Source organism: Armigeres subalbatus, chromosome 3 (assembly GCF_024139115.2).
Source record: "Armigeres subalbatus isolate Guangzhou_Male chromosome 3, GZ_Asu_2, whole genome shotgun sequence".
NCBI lineage: Eukaryota > Metazoa > Arthropoda > Insecta > Diptera > Culicidae > Armigeres > Armigeres subalbatus.
In genome coordinates, this window is record NC_085141.1 from 291,167,381 (window position 1) to 291,172,895 (window position 5,515).

The 5,515-nt window shown below is 46.5% G+C and overlaps 1 non-coding gene across 1 annotated transcript; it reads right to left on the reverse strand.

The window, feature by feature from the left end:
• Window positions 1-643: 643 nt before the first annotated feature.
• Trnas-cga (transfer RNA serine (anticodon CGA)) lies at window positions 644-725 on the reverse strand. Its single transcript has one exon. It is a non-coding gene; the product is annotated as a tRNA-Ser (tRNA).
• Between the last annotated feature and the right edge of the window lie 4,790 nt (window positions 726-5,515).

The window sequence follows — 5,515 nt, forward strand, 5'->3', positions numbered from 1 at the left end:
AGAAAACGTGATTGAGTTGAGATACGAGAGATTTTCGGCTAGTTGCTAACGGGTGAGTTATCGCAACACTACGTGACGGGATGTGCGTGATAAGAGGCCTGCTCGTGACAAACAAAGGTTTGTCGAAGAAGAATTATTGTTGGGGAACAAGATGATTAATTTCTTTCTTATCTACCATCGCATCGTTAGCACTGCGAATCTTTCCACCATGTAGGGTATCTGCTAAGATTCTTTCTCTCCTTCGTCCATATTAATCCTATAAAAAACGATAGTACAAAATGCAAATGGATCCGTTATTTATTTTTATGATTTCTTCTGTAGTGATCGTTGGCAAACATAGATTGAAAATAAGGTTCCACCCTATATTACGCCGTTATAATTCTATTTTGATTTGGCAACATGAGAGAATCTCACTTTTTTATGACCATAGTGGCAAAGCAATTAATTCTGGAGATTGATTTTACAACTGCTGCAACTTGGAGATAGAAAAGCGTGCGTCGATTAGTCATGTGTCTAAAAACAGATGGGCTTACTATATATGTAGAAATCAATACATATTTTGAAATCATTTCATGGTATGTATTAATGTGTGTGGAATAAAATTCAGATAAACATCGCCAGACAAGTAAGACAAAAACGTATACGCAGCCGGTAGGATTCGAACCTACGCTCCCAGAGGGAATCTGATTTCGAGTCAGACGCCTTAACCACTCGGCCACGACTGCTTTGTATTCACGGTCACGATATTTATGAACGAAATAAAAAACAAAAAGCTAGAATTTGGCATTTTTCCACTTGAATAGATGATTGAACGGAGCAATGTACGCTTTTAATTTTAAACCTTTAAACCTAAACGGATACTGCGTTAATTTGTTCCATTTGACAACCAGACGTAGAAATAGAAAACTGTTAATGTATTAGTGCTCAATTATGTTTGTTTATACCTTTCAGTTAAAAAAAACGCTCATATTGAAGGACACGCTCTTCTGATTTTACTCAAATTTGAATCAGTTTTATCAATAATAAAAACTGATTTAAGACAAAACATGAGTTTTTTATAATCCTCTACATCAATTTTTTGTCATGGAGGCAGATAGGCAAAAGCATTTAAACACATTGCCAAACAAATTTAACCGTTATGTGACCATAAAAAAAGTGTACCCAGAAATTTTTTCTGTTAAAGAGGTTCGCAGCCCTAGGCTGACTCACCTCTAAAACCCAGAAATTGACATTTTCACAACTTTAACAATTGTCAACCGATTTGAATCATTTTGGCCATTTTGGAAAAGGTAACTTATAAGATTTTTGCTCGCTGTCAAGATTTACAGCTTATGTAAACCCTATTAACCTTGTAGTAAGGCCTTAAAGTCTACACGCATATCAAAGGTTTATCAACCATTTTCAAATATGCTACATGCTCTTTGCGGTCCTTAGAATGGAAAGTGTTTACAGTATTTGTTATGAGTCATCCAAAAAATCCCAACAGTAAGGCCTTAGTCATTCAAGAAACCCATGGAACAAGTTTCCAAGGAAAGCGTTTACAGTATACATGCTGGGTCATCCAAGAAATCTCTGAAGTATGGCCTTAAAATCTACACGCGAAGCCAAAAATGTATCGACTAGCTTCCAAAGTAATACGTGCTTTTTGTGGTACTTTGCATAGATTGTAATCACAACATATGTGTCGCGACCGGCCGTATTCTCGACAGTCAAACGTTGACTGCCCATTTTTGCGGTGCAGGTGGATTTGAATCCACAGAGAGCGAGGCCGCACCGGACCTGGAATGCCGTCTCTTAAGGATGCTGTCGGGTTTGAATCCCTAGAGCAGCGGTTCTCAACCTGGGGTACATTTACCCCTGGGGGTACCTTCGCCGGGCCGAGGGGGTACCTCAGACAAAAATGCATAATGGCGGATTTCAATCAATTTTAATCAAAACTTATTGATAAACTTTTAGTTATTTTATTTTTTTAATTTCAGAATTGTGTACATAATATGCATGTCGATCACTAACTTAAAGACTATTGAATCCTTCTCTCCACAACCACCACAGTGGATGAAGGCCTGTGGGACAAAAGATCAAAGAGACAGAACAAATTTTAAAAACAGAGAGACATGAAGCTTGTCATAAGACGAGTTTGTACCGTCGTGCGGGGCTTCTTTTGATAAATCAGGGGCTACTTTGGACATTTTAAAACAAGAATTATAACGAAAATTACTATAAAATTGTCATTATCACCAATCGGGTGTCTTGTTGATAGTTGGATGGTAACTTTCTGTTTCAAATTTGGTATTTTTTCCGTTTATTTTTTTCAAAAAATCAAAAATCCAAAGTAGCCCCCGGAATCAAAAGAAGCCCCGCACGACGGTACCATCCCATTTAATTCCACCACTTGATTGTACCTTGATAGATACGTATTTCGACCTCAACAGTAAGTCGACACTGAAGACAACCTTACTGTTGAGGTCCAAATACGTATCTGTCAAGGTACAATCAAGTGTTGGAATAATTAATATTGAGCGTCTTAGGGGAAAATGCTACAAGGTTAAAATACTTAAAACTTCCATTTACTTCCGGGAGGCCCGGAAGCCTCCTTTCAAGAGGCCCGGAGGCATCCTTTCAAGAGGCCTGGAAGCCTACTTTCAAGAGGCCCGGAAGCCTCCTTTCAAGAGGCCCGGAAGCCTCCTTTCAAGAGGCCCGGAAGCCTCCTTTCAAGACGGCCCCCGAAGCCACCTCTCGAGACGGCCGGAAGCCCCCGTTCAAGAGGCCCGGAAGCCTCCTTTCAAGAGGCCCGGAAGCCTCCTTTCAAGAGGCCCGGAAGCCTCCTTTCAAGAGGCCCGGAAGCCTCCTTTCAAGAGGCCCGGAAGCCTCCTTTCAAGAGGCCCGGAAGCCTCCTTTCAAGAGGCCCGGAAGCCTCCTTTCAAGAGGCTTGGAAGCCTCCTTTCAAGAGGCTTGGAAGCCTCCTTTCAAGAGGCTCGGAAGCCTCCTTGCAAGAGGCTCGGAAGCCTCCTTGCAAGAGGCTCGGAAGCCTCCTTTCAAGAGGCCCGGAAGCCTCCTTTCAAGAGGCCCGGAAGCCTCCTTTCAAGAGGCCCGGAAGCCTCCTTTCAAGAGGCCCGTAAGCCTCCTGTCAAGAGGCCCGGAAGCCTCCTTTCAAGAGGCCCGGAAGCCTCCTTTCAAGAGGCCCGGAAGCCTCCTTTCAAGAGGCCCGGAAGCCTCCTTTCAAGAGGCCCGGAATCCTCCTTTCAATAGGCCCGGAAGCCTCCTTTCAAGCCTCAAGCCCCGGAAGCCTCCTTTCAAGAGGCTTGGAAGCCTCCTTTCGAAAGGCTCGGAAGCCTCCTTTCAAGAGGCCCGGAAGCCTCCTTTCAAGAGGCCCGGAAGCCTCCTTTCAAGAGGCCCGGAAGCCTCCTTTCAAGAGGCCCGGAAGCCTCCTTTCAAGAGGCTCGGAAGCCTCCTTTCAAGAGGCCCGGAAGCCTCCTTTCAAGAGGCCGGAAGCCTCCTTTCAAGAGGCCCGAAGCCTCCTTTCAAGAGGTCCTGAAGCCTCCTTTCAAGAGGCCCAAGCCTCCTTTCAAGAGACCCGGAAGCCTCCTTTCAAGAGGCCCAGGCCTCCTTTCAAGAGGCCCGGAAGCCTCCTTTCAAGAGGCCCGGAAGCCTCCTTTCAAGAGGCCCGGAAGCCTCCTTTCAAGAGGCCCGCAAGCCTCCTTTCAAGAGGCCCGGAAGCCTCCTTTCAAGAGGCCCGGAAGCCTCCTTTCAAGAGGCCCGGAAGCCTCCTTTCAAGAGGCCCGGAAGCCTCCTTTCAAGAGGCCCGGAAGCCTCCTTTCAAGAGGCCCGGAAGCCTTCTTTCAAGAGGCCCGGAAGCCTCCTTTCAAGAGGCCCGGAAGCCTCCTTTCAAAAGGCCCGGAAGCCTTCTTTCTAGAGGCCCGGAAGCCTCCTTTCAAGAGGCCCGGAAGCCTCCTTTCAAGAGGCCCGGAAGCCTCCTTTCAAGAGGCCCGGAAGCCTCCTTTCAAGAGGCCCGGAAGCCTCCTACTCTTGGGAAGAGAGATGGTTTTAGTACAGTCCGAACGTTTCGATGAGCATTGTTGAGTCCCTATGCTCAATTAAATGGACATTGTTTAGAAGTGCGAGATCGGCCTTCTGATCTTACAAAACGATCCCTCCACGCAGACTGTTCCGGCCCGCGATATATGGCATATGAGTGTTTGTTGGGAAGTGTTGTGCTTTACAAAAGAGCTGACTCCGGTGGGCTTAATAAACATTCCAAGGGAATCGAGTAAATGTCTGTCGCATGCTATGATTAAGCAGGTGAAAAGCTCTTGAGTATTTTATTCAGTCATATGGTCAACCCTTCCCGTTACGTTGGGTATGGATACTCGGAAGTAGTGCGTAAGGGTGTAAATCCGGCTATATCGCCAGGCTCTGTACAACACTGAAGCTGACAATATGGCGTCCCTAACCCAGAATCCCAAAGTGTCAGGCGACCCGTGCCGAGGGGATGAATTTCCTGGGGTGTGAAACAATTAACCAGGTCGTTAACGGAGCCTGTGGAGGTTCCACAGAGTGAGGGCTGCTTCGGCGGCAAGCGGGTGGCAGTGGGTGGTACCCACTCACCCCCAAGTGGTGCAAGCGAATGGGAGCTGGGGGTATAAACCCCACAGAGTGAGGGACCGAATGTATGGGTGAGCACACAAGTAAGCCTCGCATGGTACGCAAGGTCGGTTGTGTTAGAATTACTGAAGTCTGGTGAGGTCTGGCAGGAGTGTCGGGGGGGCAGTACCTCCTACCTCGTAGCTGAGGTAGGAGCGGCATAGGAGTCACTAACCTAAGGTCGCCTCCGGCTTGGTAGACAAGTGGTGCCACCCTGTTGCAGGACGGGGTGAACACCATACTGAATGAGGACTGTCTATGTTGTGAGATGGCGGCATGGGGTACCCCCTGCAGGGTACCTGTATGATTCTTGCAATCATTCGAGCGGCATAGGCAGGTGAGTGTTGGGGCACATGTGGTGCCAGTGTGTCTTGTGCACATGTGGTGCATGGGGAGTGCTAGGAGAGTTGAGGCGCCCCCTGTGTGCGGTAAGTCCCTATTCAAACCAGTCCAAACCATCGGACGACACCCAAAACATGAAACATAATCGACTAAGCGTAGCGGAGCAAAGCAAAATCATTTTTTTGGACCACCCTAATTATTAGTTTGCTGCTACCGGTGACGGTGTTTACATTCGCCCGGTGTTCAGTTTTTTACTAGTTTTTTTTTTTGGGCAAAAATAGCAGTTTATATTAAGCTTTTGTATCAAGCTTTTGTGGGAGAGGGGTAGAGAAGGTGTGTGTTGACCTGTTGAAAGTCCAGTGCCATTCTGACTGCCATCGTGGTACTCTTTCAACTATGTCCTTGAAACGAAGACCAATAACAATTTTTTGAGTGAATTTGATACCAACTAGGGAATACCGGCGACTTTCGGTACCGAAAATACCACTACCAAACACCAATGAGAACCGGTATTTACAGTACCGAGGTATCA